Source organism: Salmo salar, chromosome ssa11 (genome assembly GCF_905237065.1).
Source record: "Salmo salar chromosome ssa11, Ssal_v3.1, whole genome shotgun sequence".
In the NCBI taxonomy this organism is placed as follows: domain Eukaryota; kingdom Metazoa; phylum Chordata; class Actinopteri; order Salmoniformes; family Salmonidae; genus Salmo; species Salmo salar.
The window spans coordinates 94,133,344-94,152,589 of record NC_059452.1 but is presented as its reverse complement, the minus strand read 5'-3'; the positions used below and the strand labels follow the sequence as shown (position 1 = coordinate 94,152,589).

General features: G+C 41.9%; 1 protein-coding gene across 3 annotated transcripts in view; it reads right to left on the bottom strand.

The window, feature by feature from the left end:
* nrg2a (neuregulin 2a) overlaps nucleotides 1–19,246 on the bottom strand; it is a 193,116-nt gene that overhangs the window by 58,268 nt on the left and 115,602 nt on the right. The window lies entirely within an intron of this gene.

The following is a 19,246-nucleotide window of genomic DNA, read 5'->3' as shown; positions in this document are numbered from 1 at the left end:
TGGGTTCTAGGTAAAACACATACACCTGGTGGGTTCTAGGTAAAACACACAAACCTGGTGGGTTCTAGGTAAAACACACAAACCTGGTGGGTTCTAGGTAAAACACATAAACCTGGTGGGTTCTAGGTAAAACACACAAACCTGGTGGGTTCTAGGTAAAACACATACACCTGGTGAGTTCTAAGTAAAACACATAAACCTGGTGGTTTCTAGGTAAAACACACATACCTGGTGGGTTCTAGGTAAAACACATACTGTACACCTGGTGGGTTCTAGGTAAAACACACAAACCTGGTGGGTTCTAGGTAAAAGACATACACCTGGTGGGTTCTAAGTAAAACACATACATCTGGTGGTTTCTAGGTAAAACACACAAACCTGGTGGGTTCTAGGTAAAACACACAAACCTGGTGGGTTCTAGGTAAAACACACAAACCTGGTGGGTTCTAGGTAAAACACACAAACCTGGTGGGTTCTAGGTAAAACACACAAACCTGGTGGGTTCTAGGTAAAACACACAAACCTGGTGGGTTCTAGGTAAAAGACATACACCTGGTGGGTTCTAAGTAAAACACATACATCTGGTGGTTTCTAGGTAAAACACACAAACCTGGTGGGTTCTAGGTAAAACACACAAACCTGGTGGGTTGTAGGTAAAACACACAAACCTGGTGGGTTCTAGGTAAAACACACAAACCTGGTGGGTTCTAGATAAAACACACAAACCTGGTGGGTTCTAGGTAAAACACATACACCTGGTGGGTTCTAGGTAAAACACACAAACCTGGTGGGTTCTAGGTAAAACACATACACCTGGTGGGTTCTAAGTAAAATACATACATCTGGTGGGTTCTAAGTAAAACACATAAACCTAGTGGGTTCTAAAGAAAACACGTAAACCTGGTAGGTTCTAAGTAAAACACATAACCATGTACTGTAGTGGTCTAGGTAAAACATAACCTTGTACTGTAGTGGTCTAGGTAAAACATAACAGTGTACTGTAGGGGTCTAGGTAAAACATAACCGTGTACTGTAGGGGTCTAGGTAAAACATTAACCTGTACTGTAGGGGTCTAGGTAAAACATTAACCTGTACTGTAGGGGTCTAGGTAAAACATTAACTTGTACTGTAGGGGTCTAGGTAAAACATGAACCTGTACTGTAGGGGTCTAGGTAAAACATAACCTTGTACTGTAGGGGTCTAGGTAAAACATTAACCTGTCCTGTAGGGGTCTAGGTAAAACATTAACCTGTACTGTAGTGGTCTAGGTAAAACATAACCGTGTACTGTAGGGGTCTAGGTAAAACATTAACTTGTACTGTAGGGGTCTAGGTAAAACATAACCGTGTACTGTAGGGGTCTAGGTAAAACATAACCGTGTACTGTAGGGGTCTAGGTAAAACATTAACCTGTACTGTAGGGGTCTAGGTAAAACATTAACCTGTACTGTAGGGGTCTAGGTAAAACATAACCGTGTACTGTAGGGGTCTAGGTAAAACATGAACCTGTACTGTAGGGGTCTAGGTAAAACATTAACCTGTACTGTAGGGGTCTAGGTAAAACATGAACCTGTACTGTAGGGGTCTAGGTAAAACATTAACTTGTACTGTAGGGGTCTAGGTAAAACATTAACTTGTACTGTAGGGGTCTAGGTAAAACATTAACCTGTACTGTAGGGGTCTAGGTAAAACATTAACCTGTACTGTAGGGGTCTAGGTAAAACATTAACTTGTACTGTAGGGGTCTAGGTAAAACATTAACCTGTACTGTAGGGGTCTAGGTAAAACATTAACCTGTACTGTAGGGGTCTAGGTAAAACATTAACTTGTACTGTAGGGGTCTAGGTAAAACATTAACCTGTACTGTAGGGGTCTAGGTAAAACATAACCTTGTACTGTAGGGGTCTAGGTAAAACATTAACCGGTCCTGTAGGGGTCTAGGTAAAACATTAACCTGTACTGTAGGGGTCTAGGTAAAACATAACCGTGTACTGTAGGGGTCTAGGTAAAACATTAACTTGTACTGTAGGGGTCTAGGTAAAACATAACCGTGTACTGTAGGGGTCTAGGTAAAACATAACCGTGTACTGTAGGGGTCTAGGTAAAACATGAACCTGTACTGTAGGGGTCTAGGTAAAACATTAACCTGTACTGTAGGGGTCTAGGTAAAACATTAACCTGTACTGTAGGGGTCTAGGTAAAACATTAACTTGTACTGTAGGGGTCTAGGTAAAACATTAACCTGTACTGTAGGGGTCTAGGTAAAACATTAACCTGTACTGTAGGGGTCTAGGTAAAACATTAACTTGTACTGTAGGGGTCTAGGTAAAACATAACCGTGTACTGTAGGGGTCTAGGTAAAACATAACCGTGTACTGTAGGGGTCTAGGTAAAACATAACCGTGTACTGTAGGGGTCTAGGTAAAACATAACCGTGTACTGTAGGGGTCTAGGTAAAACATAACCGTGTACTGTAGGGGTCTCGGTAAAACATTAACCTGTACTGTAGGGGTCTAGGTAAAACATTAACTTGTACTGTAGGGGTCTAGGTAAAACATAACCGTGTACTGTAGGGGTCTAGGTAAAACATAACCGTGTACTGTAGGGGTCTAGGTAAAACATAACCGTGTACTGTAGGGGTCTAGGTAAAACATTAACCTGTACTGTAGGGGTCTAGGTAAAACATTAACTTCTACTGTAGGGGTCTAGGTAAAACATTAACCTGTACTGTAGGGGTCTAGGTAAAACATTAACCTGTACTGTAGGGGTCTAGGTAAAACATTAACCTGTAATGTAGGGGCTAGGTAAAACATAACCGTGTACTGTAGGGGTCTAGGTAAAACATAACCGTGTACTGTAGGGGTCTAGGTAAAACATTAACCTGTACTGTAGGGGTCTAGGTAAAACATTAACCTGTACTGTAGGGGTCTAGGTAAAACATTAACTTGTACTGTAGGGGTCTAGGTAAAACATTAACCTGTACTGTAGGGGTCTAGGTAAAACATAACCGTGTACTGTAGGGGTCTAGGTAAAACATAACCGTGTACTGTAGGGGTCTAGGTAAAACATAACCGTGTACTGTAGGGGTCTAGGTAAAACATAACCGTGTACTGTAGGGGTCTAGGTAAAACATTAACCTGTACTGTAGGGGTCTAGGTAAAACATTAACCTGTACTGTAGGGGTCTAGGTAAAACATTAACCTGTACTGTAGGGGTCTAGGTAAAACATTAACTTGTACTGTAGGGGTCTAGGTAAAACATAACCGTGTACTGTAGGGGTCTAGGTAAAACATAACCGTGTACTGTAGGGGTCTAGGTAAAACATTAACCTGTACTGTAGGGGTCTAGGTAAAACATTAACCTGTACTGTAGGGGTCTAGGTAAAACATTAACCTGTACTGTAGGGGTCTAGGTAAAACATTAACCTGTACTGTAGGGGTCTAGGTAAAACATTAACCTGTACTGTAGGGGTCTAGGTAAAACATTAACCTGTACTGTAGGGGTCTAGGTAAAACATTAACCTGTACTGTAGGGGTCTAGGTAAAACATTAACCGTGTACTGTAGGGGTCTAGGTAAAACATTAACCTGTACTGTAGGGGTCTAGGTAAAACATTAACCTGTACTGTAGGGGTCTAGGTAAAACATTAACTGTACTGTAGGGGTCTAGGTAAAACATTAACCTGTACTGTAGGGGTCTAGGTAAAACATTAACCTGTACTGTAGGGGTCTAGGTAAAACATTAACCGTGTACTGTAGGGGGTCTAGGTAAAACATTAACCGTGTACTGTAGGGGTCTAGGTAAAACATAACCGTGTACTGTAGGGGTCTAGGTAAAACATAACCGTGTACTGTAGGGGTCTAGGTAAAACATTAACCTGTACTGTAGGGGTCTAGGTAAAACATTAACTTGTACTGTAGGGGTCTAGGTAAAACATTAACCTGTACTGTAGGGGTCTAGGTAAAACATTAACCTGTACTGTAGGGGTCTAGGTAAAACATAACCGTGTACTGTAGGGGTCTAGGTAAAACATAACCGTGTACTGTAGGGGTCTAGGTAAAACATTAACCGTGTACTGTAGGGGTCTAGGTAAAACATTAACCTGTACTGTAGGGGTCTAGGTAAAACATTAACCTGTACTGTAGGGGTCTAGGTAAAACATTAACCGTGTACTGTAGGGGTCTAGGTAAAACATTAACCTGTACTGTAGGGGTCTAGGTAAAACATTAACCGTGTACTGTAGGGGTCTAGGTAAAACATTAACCTGTACTGTAGGGGTCTAGGTAAAACATTAACCGTGTACTGTAGGGGTCTAGGTAAAACATTAACCTGTACTGTAGGGGTCTAGGTAAAACATTAACCTTGTACTGTAGGGGTCTAGGTAAAACATTAACCTGTACTGTAGGGGGTCTAGGTAAAACATAACCGTGTACTGTAGGGGTCTAGGTAAAACATTAACCGTGTACTGTAGGGGTCTAGGTAAAACATTAACCTGTACTGTAGGGGTCTAGGTAAAACATTACCGTGTACTGTAGGGGTCTAGGTAAAACATAACCGTGTACTGTAGGGGTCTAGGTAAAACATTAACCTGTACTGTAGGGGTCTAGGTAAAACATTAACCTGTACTGTAGGGGTCTAGGTAAAACATTAACCTGTACTGTAGGGGTCTAGGTAAAACATTAACCTGTACTGTAGGGGTCTAGGTAAAACATTAACCGTGTACTGTAGGGGTCTAGGTAAAACATTAACGTGTACTGTAGGGGTCTAGGTAAAACATAACCGTGTACTGTAGGGGTCTAGGTAAAACATAACCGTGTACTGTAGGGGGTCTAGGTAAAACATTAACCTGTACTGTAGGGGTCTAGGTAAAACATTAACCTGTACTGTAGGGGTCTAGGTAAAACATTAACTTGTACTGTAGGGGTCTAGGTAAAACATTAACCTGTACTGTAGGGGTCTAGGTAAAACATAACCGTGTACTGTAGGGGTCTAGGTAAAACATTAACCGTGTACTGTAGGGGTCTAGGTAAAACATTAACCGTGTACTGTAGGGGTCTAGGTAAAACATAACCGTGTACTGTAGGGGTCTAGGTAAAACATTAACCGTGTACTGTAGGGGTCTAGGTAAAACATTAACCTGTACTGTAGGGGTCTAGGTAAAACATTAACCTGTACTGTAGGGGTCTAGGTAAAACATTAACCTGTACTGTAGGGGTCTAGGTAAAACATAACCGTGTACTGTAGGGGTCTAGGTAAAACATAACCGTGTACTGTAGGGGTCTAGGTAAAACATAACCGTGTACTGTAGGGGTCTAGGTAAAACATTAACCTGTACTGTAGGGGTCTAGGTAAAACATTAACCTGTACTGTAGGGGTCTAGGTAAAACATTAACCTGTACTGTAGGGGTCTAGGTAAAACATTAACCGTGTACTGTAGGGGTCTAGGTAAAACATTAACCGTGTACTGTAGGGGTCTAGGTAAAACATTAACCTGTACTGTAGGGGTCTAGGTAAAACATTAACCTGTACTGTAGGGGTCTAGGTAAAACATTAACCTGTACTGTAGGGGTCTAGGTAAAACATTAACTTGTACTGTAGGGGTCTAGGTAAAACATTAACCTGTACTGTAGGGGTCTAGGTAAAACATTAACCTGTACTGTAGGGGTCTAGGTAAAACATAACTGTGTACTGTAGGGGTCTAGGTAAAACATTAACGTGTACTGTAGGGGTCTAGGTAAAACATTACCGTGTACTGTAGGGGTCTAGGTAAAACATAACCGTGTACTGTAGGGGTCTAGGTAAAACATTAACCTGTACTGTAGGGGTCTAGGTAAAACATAACCTGTACTGTAGGGGTCTAGGTAAAACATAACCGTGTACTGTAGGGGTCTAGGTAAAACATTAACCTGTACTGTAGGGGTCTAGGTAAAACATTAACCTGTACTGTAGGGGTCTAGGTAAAACATTAACCTGTACTGTAGGGGTCTAGGTAAAACATTACCGTGTACTGTAGGGGGTCTAGGTAAAACATAACCGTGTACTGTAGGGGTCTAGGTAAAACATTAACCGTGTACTGTAGGGGTCTAGGTAAAACATAACTTGTACTGTAGGGGTCTAGGTAAAACATTAACTTGTACTGTAGGGGTCTAGGTAAAACATTAACTTGTACTGTAGGGGTCTAGGTAAAACATTAACCGTGTACTGTAGGGGTCTAGGTAAAACATTAACCGTGTACTGTAGGGGTCTAGGTAAAACATTAACCTGTACTGTAGGGGTCTAGGTAAAACATTAACCTGTACTGTAGGGGTCTAGGTAAAACATAACCGCGTACTGTAGTGGTCTAGGTAAAACATAACCGTGTACTGTAGGGGTCTAGGTAAAACATTAACCTGTACTGTAGGGGTCTAGGTAAAACATTAACTTGTACTGTAGGGGTCTAGGTAAAACATTAACCTGTACTGTAGGGGTCTAGGTAAAACATGAACCTGTACTGTAGGGGTCTAGGTAAAACATTAACCTGTACTGTAGGGGTCTAGGTAAAACATTAACTTGTACTGTAGGGGTCTAGGTAAAACATAACCGTGTACTGTAGGGGTCTAGGTAAAACATTAACCTGTACTGTAGGGGTCTAGGTAAAACATTAACTTGTACTGTAGGGGTCTAGGTAAAACATTAACCTGTACTGTAGGGGTCTAGGTAAAACATAACCTTGTACTGTAGGGGTCTAGGTAAAACATTAACCGGTCCTGTAGGGGTCTAGGTAAAACATTAACCTGTACTGTAGGGGTCTAGGTAAAACATAACCGTGTACTGTAGGGGTCTAGGTAAAACATAACCGTGTACTGTAGGGGTCTAGGTAAAACATAACCGTGTACTGTAGGGGTCTAGGTAAAACATTAACCTGTACTGTAGGGGTCTAGGTAAAACATTAACCGTGTACTGTAGGGGTCTAGGTAAAACATTAACCTGTACTGTAGGGGTCTAGGTAAAACATTAACCTGTACTGTAGGGGTCTAGGTAAAACATTAACCTGTAATGTAGGGGCTAGGTAAAACATAACCGTGTACTGTAGGGGTCTAGGTAAAACATTAACCTGTACTGTAGGGGTCTAGGTAAAACATTAACCTGTACTGTAGGGGTCTAGGTAAAACATTAACTTGTACTGTAGGGGTCTAGGTAAAACATTAACCTGTACTGTAGGGGTCTAGGTAAAACATAACCGTGTACTGTAGGGGTCTAGGTAAAACATAACCGTGTACTGTAGGGGTCTAGGTAAAACATAACCGTGTACTGTAGGGGTCTAGGTAAAACATAACCGTGTACTGTAGGGGTCTAGGTAAAACATTAACCTGTACTGTAGGGGTCTAGGTAAAACATTAACTTGTACTGTAGGGGTCTAGGTAAAACATTAACTTGTACTGTAGGGGTCTAGGTAAAACATTAACTTGTACTGTAGGGGTCTAGGTAAAACATAACCGTGTACTGTAGGGGTCTAGGTAAAACATTAACCTGTACTGTAGGGGTCTAGGTAAAACATTAACCTGTAATGTAGGGGCTAGGTAAAACATAACCGTGTACTGTAGGGGTCTAGGTAAAACATAACCGTGTACTGTAGGGGTCTAGGTAAAACATTAACCTGTACTGTAGGGGTCTAGGTAAAACATTAACCTGTACTGTAGGGGTCTAGGTAAAACATTAACTTGTACTGTAGGGGTCTAGGTAAAACATTAACCTGTACTGTAGGGGTCTAGGTAAAACATAACCGTGTACTGTAGGGGTCTAGGTAAAACATAACCGTGTACTGTAGGGGTCTAGGTAAAACATAACCGTGTACTGTAGGGGTCTAGGTAAAACATAACCGTGTACTGTAGGGGTCTAGGTAAAACATTAACCTGTACTGTAGGGGTCTAGGTAAAACATTAACTTGTACTGTAGGGGTCTAGGTAAAACATTAACCTGTACTGTAGGGGTCTAGGTAAAACATTAACCTGTACTGTAGGGGTCTAGGTAAAACATTAACCTGTACTGTAGGGGTCTAGGTAAAACATAACCGTGTACTGTAGGGGTCTAGGTAAAACATTAACCTGTACTGTAGTAGTCTAGGTAAAACATTAACCTGTACTGTAGGGGTCTAGGTAAAACATTAACCTGTACTGTAGGGGTCTAGGTAAAACATTAACTTGTACTGTAGGGGTCTAGGTAAAACATTAACCTGTACTGTAGGGGTCTAGGTAAAACATTAACCTGTACTGTAGGGGTCTAGGTAAAACATAACTGTGTACTGTAGGGGTCTAGGTAAAACATTAACATTTACTGTAGGGGTCTAGGTAAAACATTACCGTGTACTGTAGGGGTCTAGGTAAAACATAACCGTGTACTGTAGGGGTCTAGGTAAAACATTAACCTGTACTGTAGGGGTCTAGGTAAAACATAACTTGTACTGTAGGGGTCTAGGTAAAACATAACCGTGTACTGTAGGGGTCTAGGTAAAACATTAACCTGTACTGTAGGGGTCTAGGTAAAACATTAACCTGTACTGTAGGGGTCTAGGTAAAACATTAACCTGTACTGTAGGGGTCTAGGTAAAACATTAACATGTACTGTAGGGGTCTAGGTAAAACATAACCGTTTACTGTAGGGGTCTAGGTAAAACATAACCGTGTACTGTAGGGGTCTAGGTACAACATTAACCTGTACTGTAGGGGTCTAGGTAAAACATAACTTGTACTGTAAGGGTCTAGGTAAAACATTAACTTGTACTGTAGGGGTCTAGGTAAAACATTAACTTGTACTGTAGGGGTCTAGGTAAAACATAACCGTGTACTGTAGGGGTCTAGGTAAAACATAACCGTGTACTGTAGGGGTCTAGGTAAAACATTAACCTGTACTGTAGGGGTCTAGGTAAAACATTAACCTGTACTGTAGGGGTCTAGGTAAAACATAACCGCGTACTGTAGTGGTCTAGGTAAAACATAACCGTGTACTGTAGGGGTCTAGGTAAAACATTAACCTGTACTGTAGGGGTCTAGGTAAAACATTAACTTGTACTGTAGGGGTCTAGGTAAAACATTAACCTGTACTGTAGGGGTCTAGGTAAAACATGAACCTGTACTGTAGGGGTCTAGGTAAAACATTAACCTGTACTGTAGGGGTCTAGGTAAAACATTAACTTGTACTGTAGGGGTCTAGGTAAAACATAACCGTGTACTGTAGGGGTCTAGGTAAAACATTAACCTGTACTGTAGGGGTCTAGGTAAAACATTAACTTGTACTGTAGGGGTCTAGGTAAAACATTAACCTGTACTGTAGGGGTCTAGGTAAAACATAACCTTGTACTGTAGGGGTCTAGGTAAAACATTAACCGGTCCTGTAGGGGTCTAGGTAAAACATTAACCTGTACTGTAGGGGTCTAGGTAAAACATAACCGTGTACTGTAGGGGTCTAGGTAAAACATTAACTTGTACTGTAGGGGTCTAGGTAAAACATAACCGTGTACTGTAGGGGTCTAGGTAAAACATAACCGTGTACTGTAGGGGTCTAGGTAAAACATGAACCTGTACTGTAGGGGTCTAGGTAAAACATTAACCTGTACTGTAGGGGTCTAGGTAAAACATTAACCTGTACTGTAGGGGTCTAGGTAAAACATTAACTTGTACTGTAGGGGTCTAGGTAAAACATTAACCTGTACTGTAGGGTTCTAGGTAAAACATTAACCTGTACTGTAGGGGTCTAGGTAAAACATTAACTTGTACTGTAGGGGTCTAGGTAAAACATAACCGTGTACTGTAGGGGTCTAGGTAAAACATAACCGTGTACTGTAGGGGTCTAGGTAAAACATAACCGTGTACTGTAGGGGTCTAGGTAAAACATAACCGTGTACTGTAGGGGTCTAGGTAAAACATAACCGTGTACTGTAGGGGTCTAGGTAAAACATTAACCTGTACTGTAGGGGTCTAGGTAAAACATTAACTTGTACTGTAGGGGTCTAGGTAAAACATAACCGTGTACTGTAGGGGTCTAGGTAAAACATAACCGTGTACTGTAGGGGTCTAGGTAAAACATAACCGTGTACTGTAGGGGTCTAGGTAAAACATTAACCTGTACTGTAGGGGTCTAGGTAAAACATTAACTTGTACTGTAGGGGTCTAGGTAAAACATTAACCTGTACTGTAGGGGTCTAGGTAAAACATTAACCTGTACTGTAGGGGTCTAGGTAAAACATAACCGTGTACTGTAGGGGTCTAGGTAAAACATAACCGTGTACTGTAGGGGTCTAGGTAAAACATTAACCGTGTACTGTAGGGGTCTAGGTAAAACATTAACCGTGTACTGTAGGGGTCTAGGTAAAACATTAACTTGTACTGTAGGGGTCTAGGTAAAACATTAACCGTGTACTGTAGGGGTCTAGGTAAAACATAACCGTGTACTGTAGGGGTCTAGGTAAAACATAACCGTGTACTGTAGGGGTCTAGGTAAAACATAACCGTGTACTGTAGGGGTCTAGGTAAAACATTAACCTGTACTGTAGGGGTCTAGGTAAAACATTAACTTGTACTGTAGGGGTCTAGGTAAAACATTAACTTGTACTGTAGGGGTCTAGGTAAAACATTAACTTGTACTGTAGGGGTCTAGGTAAAACATAACCGTGTACTGTAGGGGTCTAGGTAAAACATAACCGTGTACTGTAGGGGTCTAGGTAAAACATTAACTTGTACTGTAGGGGTCTAGGTAAAACATTAACCTGTACTGTAGGGGTCTAGGTAAAACATTAACCTGTACTGTAGGGGTCTAGGTAAAACATTAACCTGTACTGTAGGGGTCTAGGTAAAACATAACCGTGTACTGTAGGGGTCTAGGTAAAACATTAACCTGTACTGTAGGGGTCTAGGTAAAACATTAACCTGTACTGTAGGGGTCTAGGTAAAACATTAACCTGTACTGTAGTAGTCTAGGTAAAACATTAACCTGTACTGTAGGGGTCTAGGTAAAACATTAACCTGTACTGTAGGGGTCTAGGTAAAACATTAACTTGTACTGTAGGGGTCTAGGTAAAACATTAACCTGTACTGTAGGGGTCTAGGTAAAACATTAACCTGTACTGTAGGGGTCTAGGTAAAACATAACTGTGTACTGTAGGGGTCTAGGTAAAACATTAACATTTACTGTAGGGGTCTAGGTAAAACATTACCGTGTACTGTAGGGGTCTAGGTAAAACATTAACCTGTACTGTAGGGGTCTAGGTAAAACATAACCTGTACTGTAGGGGTCTAGGTAAAACATAACCGTGTACTGTAGGGGTCTAGGTAAAACATTAACCTGTACTGTAGGGGTCTAGGTAAAACATTAACCTGTACTGTAGGGGTCTAGGTAAAACATTAACCTGTACTGTAGGGGTCTAGGTAAAACATTAACCGTGTACTGTAGGGGTCTAGGTAAAACATTAACCTGTACTGTAGGGGTCTAGGTAAAACATAACTTGTACTGTAAGGGTCTAGGTAAAACATTAACTTGTACTGTAGGGGTCTAGGTAAAACATTAACTTGTACTGTAGGGGTCTAGGTAAAACATAACCGTGTACTGTAGGGGTCTAGGTAAAACATAACCGCGTACTGTAGTGGTCTAGGTAAAACATAACCGTGTACTGTAGGGGTCTAGGTAAAACATTAACCTGTACTGTAGGGGTCTAGGTAAAACATTAACTTGTACTGTAGGGGTCTAGGTAAAACATTAACCTGTACTGTAGGGGTCTAGGTAAAACATGAACCTGTACTGTAGGGGTCTAGGTAAAACATTAACCTGTACTGTAGGGGTCTAGGTAAAACATAACCGTGTACTGTAGGGGTCTAGGTAAAACATAACCGTGTACTGTAGGGGTCTAGGTAAAACATTAACTTGTACTGTAGGGGTCTAGGTAAAACATAACCGTGTACTGTAGGGGTCTAGGTAAAACATTAACCTGTACTGTAGGGGTCTAGGTAAAACATAACCGTGTACTGTAGGGGTCTAGGTAAAATATTAACTTGTACTGTAGGGGTCTAGGTAAAACATAACCGTGTACTGTAGGGGTCTAGGTAAAACATAACAGTGTACTGTAGGGGTCTAGGTAAAACATTAACCTGTACTGTAGGGGTCTAGGTAAAACATAACCGTGTACTGTAGTGGGCTAGGTAAAACATAACCGTGTACTGTAGGGGTCTAGGTAAAACATAACCGTGTACTGTAGGGGTCTAGGTAAAACATTAACCTGTACTGTAGGGGTCTAGGTAAAACATTAACCTGTACTGTAGGGGTCTAGGTAAAACATAACAGTGTACTGTAGGGGTCTAGGTAAAACATTAACCTGTACTGTAGGGGTCTAGGTAAAACATTAACCTGTACTGTAGGGGTCTAGGTAAAACATTAACCTGTACTGTAGGGGTCTAGGTAAAACATAACCGTGTACTGTAGGGGTCTAGGTAAAACATTAACCTGTACTGTAGGGGTCTAGGTAAAACATAACCGTGTACTGTAGGGGTCTAGGTAAAACATTAACCTGTACTGTAGGGGTCTAGGTAAAACATAACCGTGTACTGTAGGGGTCTAGGTAAAACATAACCTTGTACTGTAGGGGTCTAGGTAAAACATAACCGTGTACTGTAGGGGTCTAGGTAAAACATAACCGTGTACTGTAGGGGTCTAGGTAAAACATTAACTTGTACTGTAGGGGTCTAGGTAAAACATTAACCTGTACTGTAGGGGTCTAGGTAAAACATAACCATGTACTGTAGGGGTCTAGGTAAAACATAACCGTGTACTGTAGGGGTCTAGGTAAAACATTAACTTGTACTGTAGGGGTCTAGGTAAAACATTAACTTGTACTGTAGGGGTCTAGGTAAAACATAACCGTGTACTGTAGGGGTCTAGGTAAAACATAACTGTGTACTGTAGGGGTCTAGGTAAAACATTAACCTGTACTGTAGGGGTCTAGGTAAAACATTAACCTGTACTGTAGGGGTCTAGGTAAAACATTAACTTGTACTGTAGGGGTCTAGGTAAAACATTAACCTGTACTGTAGTAGTCTAGGTAAAACATAACCGTGTACTGTAGGGGTCTAGGTAAAACATTAACCTGTTCTGTAGGGGTCTAGGTAAAACATAACCGTGTACTGTAGGGGTCTAGGTAAAACATAACCGTGTACTGTAGGGGTCTAGGTAAAACATTAACTTGTACTGTAGGGGTCTAGATAAAACATAACCGTGTACTGTAGGGGTCTAGGTAAAACATAACCGTGTACTGTAGGGATCTAGGTAAAACATTAACTTGTACTGTAGGGGTCTAGGTAAAACATAACCGTGTACTGTAGGGGTCTAGGTAAAACATAACCGTGTACTGTAGGGGTCTAGGTAAAACATAACCGTGTACTGTAGGGGTCTAGGTAAAACATAACCGTGTACTGTAGGGGTCTAGGTAAAACATAACCGTGTACTGTAGGGGTCTAGGTAAAACATTAACTTGTACTGTAGGGGTCTAGGTAAAACATTAACATGTACTGTAGGGGTCTAGGTAAAACATTAACTTGTACTGTAGGGGTCTAGGTAAAACATAACCGTGTACTGTAGGGGTCTAGGTAAAACATTAACTTGTACTGTAGGGGTCTAGGTAAAACATTAACATGTACTGTAGGGGTCTAGGTAAAACATTAACTTGTACTGTAAGGGTCTAGGTAAAACATAACCGTGTACTGTAGGGGTCTAGGTAAAACATAACCGTGTACTGTAGGGGTCTAGGTAAAACATAACCTTGTACTGTAGGGGTCTAGGTAAAACATAACCGTGTACTGTAGGGGTCTAGGTAAAACATTAACTTGTACTGTAGGGGTCTAGGTAAAACATTAACCTGTACTGTAGGGGTCTAGGTAAAACATTAACCTGTACTGTAGGGGTCTAGGTAAAACATAACCGTGTACTGTAGGGGTCTAGGTAAAACATTAACTTGTACTGTAGGGGTCTAGGTAAAACATTAACATGTACTGTAGGGGTCTAGGTAAAACATTAACTTGTACTGTAGGGGTCTAGGTAAAACATAACCGTGTACTGTAGGGGTCTAGGTAAAACATAACCGTGTACTGTAGGGGTCTAGGTAAAACATAACCTTGTACTGTAGGGGTCTAGGTAAAACATAACCGTGTACTGTAGGGGTCTAGGTAAAACATTAACTTGTACTGTAGGGGTCTAGGTAAAACATTAACCTGTACTGTAGGGGTCTAGGTAAAACATTAACCTGTACTGTAGGGGTCTAGGTAAAACATAACCGTGTACTGTAGGGGTCTAGGTAAAACATTAACTTGTACTGTAGGGGTCTAGGTAAAACATTAACCGTGTACTGTAGGGGTCTAGGTAAAACATAACCGTGTACTGTAGGGGTCTAGGTAAAACATAACCGTGTACTGTAGGGGTCTAGGTAAAACATTAACCTGTACTGTAGGGGTCTAGGTAAAACATTAACTTGTACTGTAGGGGTCTAGGTAAAACATTAACCTGTACTGTAGGGGTCTAGGTAAAACATTAACCTGTACTGTAGGGGTCTAGGTAAAACATAACCGTGTACTGTAGGGGTCTAGGTAAAACATAACCGTGTACTGTAGGGGTCTAGGTAAAACATTAACCTGTACTGTAGGGGTCTAGGTAAAACATTAACTTGTACTGTAGGGGTCTAGGTAAAACATTAACTTGTACTGTAGGGGTCTAGGTAAAACATAACCGTGTACTGTAGGGGTCTAGGTAAAACATAACCGTGTACTGTAGGGGTCTAGGTAAAACATTAACTTGTACTGTAGGGGTCTAGGTAAAACATAACCGTGTACTGTAGGGGTCTAGGTAAAACATAACCGTGTACTGTAGGGGTCTAGGTAAAACATTAACCTGTACTGTAGGGGTCTAGGTAAAACATTAACCTGTTCTGTAGGGGTCAAGGTAAAACATTAACTTGTACTGTAGGGGTCTAGGTAAAACATTAACCTGTACTGTAGGGGTCTAGGTAAAACATGAACCTGTACTGTAGTGGTCTAGGTAAAACATAACCGTGTACTGTAGGGGTCTAGGTAAAACATAACCGTGTACTGTAGGGGTCTAGGTAAAACATAACCGTGTACTGTAGGGGTCTAGGTAAAACATAACCTGTACTGTAGGGGTCTAGGTAAAACATAAACTTGTACATTAGGGGTCTAGGCAAGCCATAGCTTAGAAGGCAAGGGAAGCCAGCAATCATTTGGCCTCCCTTGATAAAAAAAACTATAAAACAATAGCCAATCAGCATTGAGCTAAACTGACTGAGCTCAACTGTGACTGGTCCTGGCACACCCCAAAAAAGTATCAAGAGAAGCCAGTTTGGGTTTGGCTTCACTCCAATCATATCACATTGAGATAAATACATCATTGACAGAAACAACTTGAATTCATGCATCTCATTGTGTTGTTGTCCTCCGGTGGATAGCTAGCTAAAATTGACCCTTTCCTAAATGAGCCATGGATGGAGATTTGGGCTTGTGGTTTTACTTAATTCTCCATACTGGTCAAACATTATAATGACGATTCTGATCCAACCATACATTGTGCCCGTGGACTTGAAGGGATGGAAGTTCAATAAGTAGCTAGATTTAGAATGCTAATGTTAACTAGTTAACGTTGCCCATGAAGGAAGCTAGGCTAGCGAGCAAGCATTTTAGCCAGGTAGCCTAGGACAAAAAAAGTGTGTACTGTATGACAGAGTCATAGACCGTTTCGTCAACATGAAAGCGAGGAGGATGCATTGGCGGTAAGGAGTGTCCAGTGAGTCCAATCTTGGTTTGGGCAAACTCTCAAAATGTTTATTAGATAGATGCCAGCAAAGCCACTACATAAGACAACACAACACTTAAACAATAAATGAATTGCCCTATAACAGTGACAAACGGTGCCCACAAACTTACAATGATGGCCTAGAACGGCCAAACCCGGAGGACGCTGGGCCAATTGTGTGCCGCCCTATGGGACTCCCAATCACGGCTGGTTGTGATACAGCCTGGATTTGAACCAGGGTGTCTGTAGTGACACCTCTAGCCATGAGATGCAGTGCCTTAGACTGCTGCACCAGTCGGGAGCCCGCAATATGCTTTGTGGACTTCACCGGAGAGAGGTTGCTCTCCAGTTTTAGGCCTATATATCACGGTCGCAAGGCATATGAACTAACAGGTTATAGAGCATACAACGCAATTATCACAACACATAGGTTGTAATATGGCTTTTTTTGTTTTTGGGCTCGGTTTCCCCAGTGAATTTACCCACGCACTACTACTGCGCTAGACCAAAATAGTGATGGACCAAGTAAATCAATAAACCCAGCCACCCACTCTGCCGTCTGTGTGCAGTAGAACAATAATTGCCACTTTGTCCATTTACAATGTGTGTTTGTTTTTCCTGGTGAAAACAGTGACGTTGGTAAAAATCTCCACAGAAGAGTAGCAATTGGATATCATCGGCATACTGCACGGTTGGCACAGTGCCACCATACAACATACTTTCCCCTCATTTTAAACATGCATGAGAAGAGCAAGTTCACTGTCCGTGCAGTTTTTACAGAGAACACAACAGTTGTTTTTTCCAACACCAGATTTGTGAAACATGTTCTGCACTTCTCGGCTTTTCCTATCGGATGAACGGCACTAGTTTGGTGTTGCATGGTTACATTGGTAAAATCAAATAGCTTGTAAAAATGAGTATGAATAAAGGCCATTTATTTATTCATTTAGTATGAATACAGGAAATTAATAAATTAATTTAGTATGAATAAAGGCCATTGATTTATTCATTTAGTATGAATACAGGAAATTAATAAATTAATTTAGTATGAATAAAGGCCATTGATTTATTCATTTAGTATGAAAAGGCCTTTTATTTATTAATTTAGTATGAATACAGGTCATTTATTGTCTAGGTCTAGGGCCTATGTAAAGAAATATACAATAACTACAGGGGTTTACAATACTGCTCATCTGTAAATCTCACTAACTCCATTTCCCATCTCTCATGTCTTGTTAAATCATAAATCCAGATTCCAGATTGCTCAAGTGGTTAGCGGTCAGCCAATCAGCAGTCAGGGCTTGAACCACCCAGTTTATAATGGTGTTTAGTGAGCTCCAGTTACCTCAGATATCATCATAGGACTGTGGTTCAGGTTGGTTAGGCTCAGACAGTCTAAGTGATACTCCGCATCAGATAAGTTCCCAGCAGCACAGCTCACAGCTAATTATTCATCTGGTTGTGGTTACAACCTTTCATTCACTGTAACAGAGTGATCACTGCCCTGTAAAACAGCACCAAAGTGAAAATATATTTAGTGGGTCTGCTTCATTGTGAAATGGCCCGTCCACCAGATCACAGGCTACGTCCAGCCTGCCCTCTCCCTGTTTTTGACATACAGAGACAGACCCCCATGCTCAAGGCCCTCCCCAGCGGCTGACCCTAGACAGGGAGAGGAGCCATAGGCTCGCACAGCGGAGCAGTCTGGGGCTGGGTGGTGGAGCGAGGGAGGGAGGACAGCATGTGTTGGGGCTGGCTTCTCAGGGCCTGCCTCCGACAGAGCAATCAGTATCCAGAGGCACCACTATTGGTTCCCTCTGGGGAGAGAAATGATAGTGCTGGGGATAGGAGCTGTTTGTCTTCATTACCCATAGGCCCTAGAGCTCATGGTCACACACACACACACACACACACACACACACACACACACACACACACACACACACACACACACACACACACACACACACACACACACACACACACACACACACACACACACACACACACACACACACACATACACACACACACACACTTCATCTCCCTCTCTGTGATCACCCTTGTTCAACCTTTATGGGAGAGCAAAACCGGAGTGACGGCCAACATTACTAACAATCCCAATTACTGTAGGCAATTATCTGAAAAGCTTGTATGAATGTGTGTGTGTGTCTGGAGTGAGGTGACACGGTGAGGGTGTAGGTTCAGGAAGAGATGTGACATAATGCTACTAGTGGTAATGGTGAGAGAAACCCTGTGTTACTGGCTGCCTCTGGACAAAGCCTGCAAACTCTGACTGCGTTCGAAAATGGGTGTGAAACAGTTTCCTCTGCAAAGCAGCTGGGTCTGCTCCTCCTCCCATTACTCTGTCTCTCCCTTTATACTCTCTCTCTCTCTCGCTCCTCCTTTCCCTCACTCACTCCCTTCCTCCATCTACCTTGCTTTCTCTCAGTCACTCTCTCACTGTCTTGCTTTTGCTGCCTCCTTGACTCTTTCTCTCTCTCCCTAGCAGGCACACATACACAGATAATACTGCGGCTATATACTGCTATAGCAACACCACTGCAGCAGGCAGGCATACACCACTGCAGCCTTTCACCAGAGTAGCCATTTCTCTCATGACCTTAGGATGAATAGCAACCCAGGCAGCTTCTCAAATCAATCATATTCCCTCTGTTCACATCAACAACAACGCATATTGTACCTGCAAAAAATATTTAAATAAATCATTCAATTATGACAGGAAAAGACAACCCAGGAAAAGATGACCAAGGAAAACAGAACACTACAGAAGGGCTATATCTTATCACACACATTCAATACAAGACATTCATACATTCATTCATTCATTCATTCATTCATGTATTGAAGTTTTTTTTTGCCAACTCTGTTCATATCAAGCTTCCTGCCTAAATGTTGGCTAAACACAGCAAAATACTGTTGGTTTACCTCTCTTCACCATATTTGCCGCCATTTCTTTATTGATATCGTCTGGGTGAGCCCCTCCCCCAGCCTGTGGACATACCAACCCTGATACGCCCTGTCTCGCCGCCTGCCTTGCCTCCCCTCCAGAGCGAGACACCCACACACACACAAACACACACACACACACACACTTCCTCTGTGCAGCAAATCACTCATTCTGCCACAAGACAGAGAAGACAGTTACACCGCTGTTGGGAAGAACGAGGAGAAGAGATTACAGAGATTACAGAGCTCACCTAAAAAACCCATATGCCACTGGTTGAGAGAAATTGTCATTGTTTTTGGGCAGAATTATGTGAGGTTTTATGTGTTGTTGCAGGTGCGTCTTGGTCAGTTTAGCACAGAAAATGCCATCCTCGTCAATCTGTCGCCATTGGCGGCCACCTAATCCTGCCTAATGTGATCTTGACAATATCCAACACTCCATCTCTTTGCTCATACATGCTC